Genomic DNA, 14,597 nt, shown 5'->3' with positions numbered 1-14,597 from the left:
TGCATCCTCTCCGACATCTGTTTTTCCTGAGTTCTTAATTTTAGTCATTCTGATTTTAGTCATTCTGAGGTGGTATCTCATTGTGGTTTTGATTTGTATTTCCCTGATGGTGAGTGATGCTGAGCATCTTTTCCTGTGTCTATTAGCCATCTGGATGTCTTCTTTGGAAAAGTGTCTATTCATGTCTTCTGCCCATTTCTTCACTGGATTATTTATTTTAGGGGTATTGAGTTTGATAAATTCTTCATAGATTTTGGATGCTAACCCTTTACATGACATGCCATTTGCAAATATCTTCCCTCATGCTGTTGGTTGTATGTAAGTTTTGTTGATTTTTTCCTTACCTTTGCAGAAGCTTTTTGTCTTGATGAGGTCCCAATAGTTCATTTTTGCTTTTGTTTCCCTTGCCCCCTGAGACACATCTAGTAAGAAGTTGCTGCGGCCGAGGTCAAAGAGGTTGTTGTTTGTTTTCACCTCTAGAATTTTAATTGTTTCCTGTCTCACATTTAGGTCTTTCGTCCATTTTGAATTTATTTTTGTGTATGTTGTAATAAAGTGGTTCAGTTTTATTCTTTTGAATGTCACTGTCCAGTTTCCCCAGAACCATTTGCTAAAGAGACAGTCTTTTATCTATTGGATATTCTTTCCTGCTTTGTCAAATATTAGTTGGCCGTACATTTGTGGGTCCACTTCTGGGTTCAGTATTCTGTTCCATTTATCTATGTGTCTGTTTTTGTGCCAGTACCATACTGTCTTGATGATAATAGGTTTGTAATACAGCTTTTCCAGAAATGTGATGCCTCCAGCTTTGCTTTTCTTTTTCAACATTACTTTGGCTATTTGGGGTCTTTTCTGGTCCCGTACAAATTTCAGATTGTTTGTTCTAACTCTGTGAAGAATGCTGGTATTATTTTGATAGTGACTGCATTAAATGTGTAGATTGTTTTGGGTAATATAGACATTAACAATATTCGTTCTTCCAATCCATGAGCTTGGAATGTTTTACCATTTATTTATTTCTTCTTCATTTTCTTTCATAACTTTTCAATAGTTTCAGCGTGCCGCTTTTTTACCTCCTTGGTTAGGTATCTTAAGGTTTTTGGTTCAATTGTAAAGGGGACCAATACCTTGATTTCTCTTTCTGCAACTTCATTATTACTATATAGAAACAAAACAAAAATTGGGACTTTGTTAAACTTATGTATCAATTCTGGCAGTTTTTTGGTGGAGTCTTTCAGTTTTCCATGTAGAGTATCATGTCATCTGCAAAGAGTGAAAGTTTGACTTATTTGCCAATGTGGATGCCTTTTATTTCTTTTTGTTGTCTGCTTGCTGAGGCTAGGACTTCTAGTTCTATGTTGAAAAACAGTGGTGAGAGTGGACATCCCTGTCATGTTCCTGACCTTAACAGGAAAACTCTCAGTTTTTCCCCATTGAGGATGATACTAGCTGTGAGCCTTTCATATGTGGCTTCTATGATGTTGAGGTATTTCCTTCTATCCTGACTTTCTTGAGTGTTTTTAGTAGGAAGCAATGTGGTATTTTGTCAAATGCTTTTTCTGCATCTATTGAGAGGATCATATGGTTCTTATCCTTTCTTTTATTAATGTGGTGTATCACACTGATTGATTTGTGAATATTGAACCAGCCCTGTGGCCCAGGAATTAAACCCACTTGATCACGGTGAATAATTCTTTAATGTACTATTGAATTTGATTTGCTAGTATCTTGTTGAGAATTTCTGCATCCAGGCTCATCAAGGCTGTTGGCCTGTAATTCTCCTTTTTGGTGGAGTCTTTGTCTGGTTTTGGAATCAAAGTAATGCTGGCTTCATAGGATTAATTTTGAAGTGTTCATTCCATTTCCATTTTTTGGAACAGTTTGAGAAAAATAGGTATTAACTTTTCTTTAAATGTCTGGTAGAATTCCCCTGGGAAGTCATCTGGTCTAGGACTTCTATTTTTGATAACTGATTCAATTTCTTTGCTGGTTATGGGCCTGCTAAAATTGTCTATTTCCTCCGTCTTCCTGTTTGAGTTTTGGTAGTGCGTGTCTAGAAATTTGTCCATTTCTTCCAGATTGTCCAGTTTGTTGACATGTAATTTTTCATAGTATTCTCTTATAATTATTTGTATTTCTGTGGTGTTGTTTGTGATCTCTCCTCTTTCATTCTCGATTTTATCTGTTTGGGTCATTTATCTTTTCTTTTTGATAAATCTGGTTAAGGGTTTATCAATTTTGTTTATTCTTTCAAATAACTAACTTTTGGTTTCATTGATCTCTCCAACTGTTTTGTTGTTGCTGTTTGTTTCTATACCATTTATTTCTGCTCTAATCTTTATTATTTCCCTTCTTCTGCTGGCTTTGGGCTTTATTTGCTGCTCTTTTTCTAGCTCCTTTAGGTGTAAGGTTATGTTGTGTATTTGGGACCTTTCTTGCTTCTTGAGATAGGCCTGAATTGCAATGTACTTTCCTCTTAGGACTGCCTTTGCTACATCCCAAAAGGTTTGGACTATCATGTTTTTATTTCTACTTGTTTCCGTGTATTTTTTTTCTTTAATTTCCTAGTTGGCCCATTCATTCTTTAGTAGGATGTTCTCTAACCTCCTTGTATTTGAGGGCTTTCCAAATTTTTTCTTGTGGTTGATTTCAAGTTTCATAGTGTTATAATTTGAAAATATGCATGTGATGATCTCAGTCTTTTTGTACCTTATTGAGAGCTCATTTGTGACCCAGAATGTGATCTGTTCTGGAGGATGTTGCATGTGCCCTTGAGTAGAATGTGTATTCCGCTGCTTTAGGAAGAAATGTTCCGACTATATCTGTTAAGTCCATCTGAATCATTCAAAGCCATTGTTTCCTTGTTGATTTTCTGCTTAGATGATATATCTATTGTTGCAAGTGGGTTATTAAAGTCTCCTACTATTATGGTATTATTATCACGGAGTTTCTTTATGATTAATTGATTTACATATTTGGGTATTCCAAGTTGGGTGCATAAATATTTATAATTGTTAGATCTTTTTTGGAAAGACCTGTTAATTATGATATAATACCCTTATTCATCTCTTGTTACAGTCTTTGTTATAAAATCTAGTTTGTTTGATATAAGTATGGTAAATCCAGCTTTCTTTTCACCTCTGTTAGTATGATAGATGGTACTTCAACCCCTCATTTTCAATCTGCAGGTGTCCTTAGGTCTAAAATGAGTCTCTTGTAGGCAGGATGTAGATGGAGCTTGCTTTTTAAAATCTTTTCTGATACCCTATGCCATTTGACTTGGAGCATTTAGTCCATTTACATTCAGAGTGATTATTGACAATATGAATGTAATGCCATTGTGTTAACTGTAAATGTGATGTTTCTAGTGATGTTCTCTGGTCCTTTGTACAAAGTCTTTGCTGCTTTTTTTTTCCTCTACTCAGAGAGTCCCCCTTAAAATTTCTTGCAGGGCTGTGCATAGTGGTCACAGACTCTAGTTTTTGTTTTTCTGGGAAAGTCTTTATCTCTCCTTCTATTCTGAATGACAGCCTTGATGCATAAAGGTTTTTTGGCTGCATACTTTTCTTGTTCACCACATTGAATATTTACTGCCATTCACTTATGCCCTGCCAAGTTTCAGTGGACAGATCTGCTACTAATCTTATGTGCCTATCCTTGTAGGTTGAGGACCTTTTGTTTCTAGCTGGTTTCAGAATTCTCTCTTTGTCCTTGTATTTTGCAAGTTCCACTATGATATGTCATGGCGTTGACCTGTTTTTGTTGATTTTGAAGGCAGTTCTCTGTGCCTCTTGGACTTGGATGCCTGTTTCCTTCCCCAGATTAGGGAAGTTCTCAACTATAATTTGTTCAATAACCTTTCTGTCCCTTTTTCTCACTCTTCTTTTTCTGGGGCTCTTATGATATAGATAATGGTTCATTTCATGGAATCACTTAGTTCTCTAAGTCTCCCCTCATATAGTAACTTCCTTTCTCTCTTTTTTTCAGCTTCATTATTTTCCATAATTTTATTTTCTATTTCACTTATTCTATCCTCTGATTCTTGTCTTTGTTGTCACTGTTGTAGTTTATTTTGCATCCGATTTATAACGTTGTTTAAATTCATCCTGACTAGTTCTTAGGTCTTTGATCTCTGCAGCAAGGGTTTCTCTGGTGTCTTCTATGCTTTTTTCAAGCCCAGATAGTAGTCTTATGACTGTTCTAAATTCTTGTTCAGATATATTGTTTACATCTGTTTTGAGCAAGTCCCTTCCTGTGATTTCTTCTTGACCTTCCTTTTGGGGAGAATTCCTGTCTTGTCCTTTGGTCTAAGTTTCTGTCTTTTGTGTGCTTTAAAAGCTTGTTATGTTTCCTGCACCTGAGAATACTACAATATTAAAAAAGGTCATACACTGTCCAGGCCCTGGCACTCCAGGAAGTGTTTCTGGTGTATGCTTTGTGTACTTTGCTGTTGGTTTTGGCTCCTTTTCCCACTGGTCATTCCTCTGCAGAGCTCCTCCATGCTTGCAGTGGTGGAGTGTTTACACCTTTAAGTAGGTGTGTTTTGAGTTGCTTGTTGAAGTAACCCTGGAAAAAAATGGCAGGTTAGGGAGCCTGATCCCATAGAAAGAGAAAAGGAAAGGGAACAACAAAATAGAGAATCAAAAAACTATAAGACTGATTCCAGGAAAAAGAAAGAAAAAAAAAACAGAAGAAAAGAGAAAAAGGGTAAAAAGAAAAAAAAAACCCTTATTCCAAAAAATAAAATAAAATAAAAGGAAAGGAAAGGAAATGACAAAAAATAAATCAGAAAGTATGAGACTGGTGGCTCTTGCCTCCATAGCTCATGCAGATTTTTCTTTTGGCCAACTCAGACCCAAACCCACACAAGGAAGGGGATTCTGGAAAATGTAGTTGCCAGCCTCACCAAGTTGGCAATAGAATAATCCACCATGACAAGAGCCATACTTTAAGAGGAGTACATATGATTGTTTACATTGGCATGGGAAGACATCTAAGATGGTTTGGGAACATTAAAACAGTGTTTTATGAGAAATTCTACCTCACCATTTTTGTGCATACTTCCAATTCTACACACTCAGGTGTCAAGGTCAATAGTAAAAGGACAACAGTAAAAATTACTGTTACACATCACTCCTCCCACCCCCCCCACCACCCCTGCCCCAGTGTCTTTCTTCATAGTAATTGATCTACTCTTCTAGGAACATTAATGGGGGAAATGTCAATGATATATACTTTGTGGGTAGGAAAATATCAGTCTTCCTCCTACATGTTTTTCCTTTACTCTCACACTGCTACCACATTCACAACCCTTCAACACCATGCAACTCTCTATGACATAAGCTGGATGTCCTACAGTTTAATTCAATTCTGACATTATCTACCTGGAGATAAGCTCAGATCCTAAAGGTTAAGGGTTTAGTCTCATGAAAGTAACCCCCCCCCCATTTCAAATGCCAATAGAAGGTACTAGTAGTAGGTCTCTAGGTTACCCACAGCTTCTGTCCAACAGACCCAGGGTTCCCATGACCTCCTTTCCCTTGGATTCCATTATTTGCTAGAACAGCCTACAGAATTCAGGGAAACACTTGCATTCACAAGTTTCTTATGTAATGAAGTGCATGATGAAGGATAGAGATGAACAGCCAAAAGAAGAGATACATAGGATGAGAACTGGGAGGGTTCTGAGCACAGGAGTTTTCTTTCCCTGAGAAGTGGGGGTACACTACTTTCTCTGTACATGGATATGTTCACCCACCTGGAAGCTCTCTGAACCCTGTACTTTAGGAATTTTTATGGAAGTCTCATTACATAGACATGAGCAAACATTAACTCCATTTCTAGTCCCTCTTCCCTCTCTGGAAAATGGGGATTGGGACTAAGAATCCCAAGCTTCTAATTACAGCTTGCTCTTTCTGTTGACTACCCACATTCAGGAGCCCACCAAGAGTCACTTCATTAGAACAAAGACACTACTATCACCCAGGAAATTCTAAGAGATTTAGGAGCTCTGTCAGAAACCCAGATCAAAGACCAAATATTAGAACAAAAGTTGTTCTTGGTGCTCCTCTCACTTAGGAAATTACAAAGATTTTAGGAGTTTCTGTGCCAGGAATTGGGGGCAGAAAATACACACACACACACACACACACACACACACACACACACAGATATATATGTCTATGTATATATATAATTTATATATGTATTATAATATATATTATATGTACATATATGTATATATTATATGTACATATATGTAATATGTATATATTATATGTATTATATATTATATGTATATATATAATTTTATAAACTGACAGAAATACATTGAGTGAATTGTTGAATGATATTGGATGAATGACAATGAGTGAGTTGTTCTTAAAAAAAAGAGAAAGTTAATAGTATTTTGATATAATGGATATTTCTTTACATTTTCCTGAAGACAATAATGTTAGAGTATCAGACTTTAAAAATTCCCAATTACCAATTTTTCTTAGAAAAATTACTTTGTTTTTATGATTGTTATTTTATTGTTCTTGATAACTTTATGGTGTATTTGAGTCTGAACAAGCTATTTAAAAAAGTTTTAAAATATGTTACTGTTGACCTCTTCTTTTGTATAATATATTCAAGAAATTCCAATTTTAGTATTATGTAAGTTATTAATATGAAGAAAATATTTTCAATTTTGTTGTATTTCAGTTACTGTGATGGCAAATACTGTATATATTTAAAAGTGGGATAGCATTTCATGTAAGCATCAGTAAAATCCCTAAAATATTTTGAATAGCAGAGACTGCAGATGTCAGGTACATTATAAATCTTACCAATGATTTGGATTACTCTGTATTGCTAGATGGAACATGTAAAGGACATACCAAGAGTTTAATTTAAACATTATAAGTAAAATCGGCATTACTGATTATTATAGCCTATATTTATCAATCCATAAATAAGTCTGTTTTTTACCTTAGTAATGTTATAAATAATTTCCATAAAAATATTCTGGGAGGAGAAAAAATAATCTTGTTATCCATGAGTTAAATTTACACTTTCTGCTTTATTATAAAAATAATGATCCATATATAATGTGCCACTTCTACAAAGTACTATAAATACTAACTCAAGTGCAAGTTATGTCTTAAAATGCTTTTTTATTACATTTCACACACACATATGTATGTAAGTGTAAGAATACAGTCACCCACACTCTTCCTTAAACATTGTAGATTTGTAGCTTAATATAATAATTTTTAGTTATGTTTGTCTGGCTGGTACCATGTTTATCAAAATGTCTTTGAAAGGCTTTGTGTAGTTCATGGACACACCAGTCCATCTATAGCCTCCACTCCTCCCCATTACCTTTCTCCTACTCAACTCACACATTTGTTTTCATTAAGACATCTGTAGGTGCCTCATTTTCTGATCCTTGATGTACAACATATCATATATCATTCTATCCTAGTTATTGTGAACCCATCTTACTTGCTATCCTCTAATAAGCATTTTAAGGAAATAGGCTATGTCCTATTCATCTTTGTATTCTCCCAACTGCTTTGCACAAGGGAGGCATTCAATAAGAATTTATTGAAATAGTTGAGGAGGTGGGAAATTGCTTCAGCAGTACGGATGAAATGATGCTCCTTGAACATTTAAAGAATTAAAAACAAATTTCTATTTTATAAAACTAGGGTTTTTAGGAAGGTATCAGTCTCTGGTAACAAAGCAATTATCCCTTGTGGAATAAATAAAACCTTCAACAAAACAATAACTGGCATTTCTTAGTGTTAATTTTTCCTGTGATCTGGACTTTATTACCAGAATCTAAGACTGCTAGTTTTTCTTTAATTTAAGTTATGTTATCAAAGTATCAAATGTACATACTTTAAAAATTCATATATTTAAGTAAACATGTAATAGAAAATAATAGCTACTCTGATAGGTGTATTGTGTATATGTGTACTTGTATCCTAATGTAATGATAAAAATTTAATAAGAACATAAGATGGATTATGATTATTAAGATAAAAAATAGATTTTAAGAACTGAGTAAAATTCATTTGAAATCTCAACCTCTGCTCCATTCATAATAATAAATCTTTGACCATCTGAAAATATCATTAGTGGGTGTCAGAATTATCATTTGTCTTAGCTAAGCAAGCAAACAAGCAAGCAAGGAAACATATGTTATTTTGGGGAGGTCATTTATAACCTATGAAAACTGGCTTGGAAACCAAAGAGTTATTCTTTTAATAACAAATCTTTTGATAATTTTTTACCCCTAAATATTTTTAGAATATAGGGACAGAACTTATCGTGGATATATATCATAATCCTCAAAGAAAGCCCTAGAACCAAGGTATACAACTTTCTTACATCAGATTAGAAGAAAACATTTCTTAACTTAATGCAACTTATTGCTATTCACAGAAATTTGGCATATTGTCTTATTGGCTTTTACATCATTCACATGACTAAAAATGTATGACAATAACACCATGTAAATTACTATAAGAAAGAGAAGTATATGTCTTGGTAATTTTGTAGCTTAGATACTTTTGAAGATGGTTATATGTTGCAAACGTTATATTAACAATGTTTCAAAAAGATGTTTCTTAAACCTTGGAGCAGATAATTCTTTTTCATGGCTTTACACTTTAATGCCAAACTAAATCTCTCACCCATAAAAGAATCATGGAGCATATTTAAGGAATATCCAGGATATAGTTTGTCTATGATACCAGTATAGCCTGATAAAATGTGGGGAAAAAATTTTTAAATGCTTTGGCTCATAACATATACACACTTCATAAAAAGAAAGTTCTGTAACCTAAATGGAAGCATCTTAGTTGCTTACTTTATACTTAGTAATATTGGATTATATTAAAAATTTTAATTATGTAAAAAAAATTAAAACTCTTTTCTATTTCTGCTGTGTCAGCTGAGAGTTCATAACATGGTAACATACTATGGTTTCATATTAAAAAATATTTGTCTATATTATGGTATAATTCTAGTCATCTCATATCTTGGTGGGATCTTAAAAAAAAGGTTTTGCAAGGAAATGTGAGACCTCCCCGTGGATTTGCATTAGTCTAGTATATTTTTAATTCAAAAGTTGCGTATAGAAATAGTAAGCAAAGGATTTTAAAGTCACATTATTATTACATTTGATTGTAATAAAGGTGATGAAATCTCCATGGAAAGGCATGCGGTAGCCACTAAATATCATGCTAATTTCTTTTCTCTATTATCATTAATCAGACATGAATTATTAATGAGAGAATAGTTCTAATAATTTTGATTTGTGAGCCTTTGTAATTTATGAACTACTTCAAATTGAAAATCTCCAGGGTGAAAAAATATCTCATCTTTATTTATATTCCATCAACTCAGAGTACACTACCAAGTCCATCTACCAGGAGAATGCAGCCAACCTTAGATGGAAGTTTTGATCTATAGAGGTGATTTTAACTGCATTTTATTTCCAATTAGAGATAGAAGTTTGGTGATGGCTTCCTAGAAAATCACCTTGTAAAGGCTGATTTCAAGGCCAACTTCCATTGCATTTAAGAGATGTGTGCCATTTCAGATTCTCTTACATGGGGGAAGGCTGTACTGGGTCCTGGAATCATTCAGCTGCACTTATATTTTGGCTCTGTGTCTTGCTATGGGTATGATCTCTCCATGCCTTGGTTTGATTATCAATAAAAGTAGAATAAAAAATATACTGCATAATATTGTTTTGAAAATTGAATCCAATCAATCTACATAAACTTCATGACATAATGTGCTGTTCATAAAGGTTAGCTCTAGCCTGAATAAATGACCTTGAGGCAATTTTTAAACTCTAAATAATTTGTAGTGTATCTTGATGGTTTCCCCCTGGCTCTTCTCATAACTAGAGAAAAGTAAAGGGTCTTGATGAAATACACATTCATTGGTTTTACTCTTTAGGGCAAGTTTTGGCAAAATTTATCCACAAAGGACCATAAAACAAAAGCAGGCTACAGTCAGGATTTGGCCTACTTGTCTTCTTTGCCAATTCCTGCCTTAGAACAAAAGAAATGACATTTTTGTGAATGATAAATTCATCTTTAAATAGCTGCTATTTTTTCTAATTAAAATTTAATATTTGAGGGGCACCTGGGTGGCTGAGTCAGTTGAGCCAATGATTTCGGCTTAGGTCATGATCTCATAGCTGGTGGGTTTGAGCCCCGCATCGGGTTCTGTGCTGACAGCTCGTAGCCTGGAGCCGACTTTGGATTCTATGTCTCCCTCTCTCTGCCCCTTCCTCTCTCTCTCTCTCAAAAATAAATAAACATTAAAACAATTTTTAAAAATTTACTATATGATCACTGTGGAAGATAACAAAGAAAATAACTTGAAAATATGGGAATGTTTTTCTATATTACTTATAACCACAGAAGACAACCTCAAGACTGGCAGAACAAACTCTACAACTAAGTGAAGAGAAGAGGCCACATCAAAGAGGGTAGGAAGGACAGAGACATGGATGGGAGCTAAAGAGCCCCTCGAGACTCTCCCTGTGAAGGGACAGCACAGGTGCAGAGAGGGAAGAGAAACAGACTCTCACACTGGTGAGCCCACATGGGAAAGATGAATCCCCATATAATTTGACTTTGAAAACCAGAGGGGCTATATTTCACCAGTTCTTAAAACCTGCAGGACTTAAAACCTAGAACTTTAAAAATCAGTAGTCTCAGCTCTGGGAGAGCCAAGAAGGCAGGAAGATGAGAGGAAACTGAGTTCCCCCCCTTAAAGAGACAGCATAACAAACATCTCCATGGAGATGCAGCACAGAAGCAGTAGTTTGAATGTCCTATAGGGTATATAGGAGGGATATTTGTTTACTAATCTCAGAGCCTGTGCTGGAGCATCAGGGATCATTGGGAGACTTCTCCAGGAATACAGGAGCTGTCCACAGCCATTTCCCCCCACCCTGCGCCTCAGCCTGAGCACTCCATGCAGGGCTGAAACTCAATGCCTAATTTGCTAGCGTGTGCCCCACCTACATATCCCCTGTGGACATGCCCATTCCAGCCAGGCCTCAGCTCCAGGTCTTTTCCTCCAACATACCAGTACAAACTTTGCTAATGTCTCACTTACCCCACCCCCACCCCCACACTGCTCCCACATGCTTCTGCAGATCTACTGCCTTCAGTACACTCTTGGCAGGAGCCCATCCAAAATGGTACCGCAAGCCTGGCAGCATACGAGCAGCTCCCACAGGGGCCAGCACCATCCCAAAGTGATGCATGCCCTGGACAGAGGGAAAGATAACTATGCACACCAGTCACACTGTGGCCCTAGAAGTTGGTTGGGGCAGATAAATGATCTGACTGCAGAACTCTACTGACCAATGAAAGCTTCTCGAGGACAAAACAGGGAAAGCACCCTGATGTTTAGTGTTACTGCATCTCTGGCAAATGCCTGGTCTGACTCAACACAAGTTCAAAGCAGCTCCAGACTGGGCCACTAACAGCCCAGGAACCAAACAATGCCCACAACAGGCAAAGGGAGCCATTGCAGATGAATGGACTGAAGGCAAATGTGGCTCAGCCACAACAGCAGGATGCACACAACACATACAGGAGACACTCCTGAAGCAACACGTCCTCCAGGGCACTAGAGGACCCCTTCTTCCTAAGGCTACTACTTTCAAGAGAAAGATGTAGCTGACATTACTAACACACAGAAACAGACACAGAAGGTTAGACAGAGGAGACAGAGGAATATGTTCCAAACAAAAGAACAGGACAAAACCTAGCAAGGTAACCTAAGCTGAATGGAGATAAGTAATATGCCTGATAGAGAATTTAAAAAAAAACCTTTTTGGGTCCAATAGTGTATTTTTTTTTAATTTAGTTGTGTGTGTGTGTGTGTGTGTGTGTGTGTGTGTGTGTGTGAGAGAGAGAGAGAGAACATCTAAGTTCTACTCTCAGCACATTTAAACTACATAACACAGTATTATCAACTATGCTCATGATATTATACATATATTCTCAGAACCTCTTCCTATTTCCCACACTCCCAGCCCCTGGCAACTACTTTTCTACTCTCTTCTTGTGATTTCCACTTTTTTTTTTTAATTTCTCATATAAGTGATACCATGCAATGTTTGTCTTTGCCTGGATGTTTGTTTGTTTGTTTTTCACTTAGCATGATGCCCTCCAAGTTAATTCATGTTTTCCCGATCAGCAGGATTTCCTTTTTTAAGATTGAAACTTCTTCAGTTGTATGTATACATCATATTTTCTGAATCTGCTTATCTGTCCACAGACATTTAGGTTGTTTCTGCACCCTGGATATCGTTGATAATCCTTAAGTGAGCATGGGAGTATAGATATCACTCTGAGATAATGTTTTTGTTTCCTTTGGATTATATACTAAGAAGTGTGATTGCTGTCTCATATGTTCGATTTTTACTTTCTTGAGGAACCTCTGTACTGTTTTCCATAGTAGCTGTGCCAGTTTGCATTACTACCAATAGTGCACAAGGGTTTCCTTCCCTCCATATCCCCACCAGCATGTTATCTCTTGTATTTTTTATTTTTTAGAGTTTGAGATTACATTTAATGGGTTTGTTAATGCTTCCTTTTTCTTTCTTGAGTACGTAATTTATTTATTTAAATTTAAGTTAGTTAACATACAGTGTTCCAGAAAGTAAAAATGGAAGGAAAGCTTCCAAACTCATTCTATGAAGCCAGCATTACCTTGATTCCAATACCAGGCAACGACCTCACCAAAAAGAACTACAGGCCAATAGCCCTGATGCAAACACCCTGGATGCAAAAGTTCTCAACAAGATACTAGCAAATCAAATTCAACAGTACATTAAAAGAATTATGCACCATGGTCAAGTGGGATTTATTCCTGGGCTACAGAGCTTCTTCCATATTTATAAATCAATCAACATGATATACCACATTAATAAAAGAAAGGATAAGAACCATATGATTCTCTCAATAGATGCAGAAAAAGCATTTGGCAAAATATAGCATCCTTTCTTGATAAAAGCCCTGAATAAAGTAAGGATAGAAGGAACATTTCACAACATCATAAAGGCCATATATGAAAGACCTACAACTAACATCATCCTCAATGGGGAAAAACTGAGAACTTTCCCCCTAACACCAGGAACACAACAAGGGTATCCACTCTCACCACCATTGTTCAACATAGTGAAGTCCAAGCTCGAGCAGACAACAAAGAAAATAAAAGGCATCCAAATTGGCAAAGAAAAAGTCAAACTTTCATTCTTTGCAGATGACATGATACTCTACATAGAAAACCCAAAGTCTCCACCAAAAAAAAAAAAAAAAAACCTGCTAGAACTGATATGTAAATTCAGCAAAGTCACAGGTTATAAAATCAATGTACAGAAATCAGTTGTGTTTCTATACAGCAATAATGAAGCAGCAGAAAGAGAAATAAAGGAATTGATCCCATTTACAATTGCACCAAAAAACATAAGATACTTAGGAATCAAACTAACAAAAGAGGTAAAAGATGTACACTGAAAATGATAGAAAGCTTATGCTTGATAGAGAATTTAAAGTAATGATCATGATGATACTCACTAGACTTGAGGAAAGAGTGAAGGACCTCAGTGAGGCCCTTTACAAAGTTAGAAAACATAAAAAATAACCAGTCAGAGATGAAGAATTCAATAAATGAAATTAAAAATACATAAGATGGAATAAATAGTAGCCTAGATGAAGTAGAGGAATGATGAACAACCTATAGAACAGAGTAATGGAAATCAATAAAGCTGAGCAGGTGAGAGAAAAAATACAATATGAAAATATACTTAGGGAACTCTGCAACATTCCATGAAGCATACTATCATTTGCATTATAGGGATTTCAGAGGGTGAGGAGAAAGAAAAGGGAGCAGAAAATTTATTTGAAGAAATAATAGCTGAAAATCTCCCAAATCTGGGAAAGGAAACAGAAATCCAGATCCAGGGGGCACAGAGAAGCCCCCCAACAAAATCAACCCAAGAAGGTCTGCACGAAGACACATAGTAATTAAAATGACAAAAAGTACTGATACAGAATTTTAAAAGCAGCAAGAGAAAAAAAATAGTTACATACAAGGGAGAATCAATAAGGCTATCAGCTGATTTTTCTCAGCAGTAATATTACAAGCCAGAAGGGAGTGGCATGATATATTCAAAGTCCTGAATGGGAAAAATCTACAGCCAAGAATGCTCTATCCAACAAGGCTATCATTCAAAATAGGAGAGATAAAGAGTTTTCCAGGCAAACATAAGTTAAAGGAATTCATAATGATGAAGGAGACTCTTTGAGTGGAAAGGAAAAATCATCAGTAGGAGTAAGAAAAAGTAGGATGAAAAAAGTAAAATTAAGTATATCTATAAAGATCAGTCAAGAGACTTGCAAAATAAAAGGATGTAAGTTATGACACCATGTACCTAAAACATGGGAAGCAGGGAGGGGAGGAAATAATAGGTTTAAACTTAAGATACCATCAACCTAATATAGACTGCTATATGCAGAAGTTGTTATGTATGAACCCAATGGTAACCAAAAATCAAAAAATAATAG

This window comes from Herpailurus yagouaroundi, unplaced genomic scaffold (genome assembly GCF_014898765.1).
Source record: "Herpailurus yagouaroundi ecotype Mexico unplaced genomic scaffold, PumYag 100, whole genome shotgun sequence".
NCBI classification, from domain to species: domain Eukaryota; kingdom Metazoa; phylum Chordata; class Mammalia; order Carnivora; family Felidae; genus Herpailurus; species Herpailurus yagouaroundi.
This window is presented reverse-complemented; position numbering follows the sequence as displayed.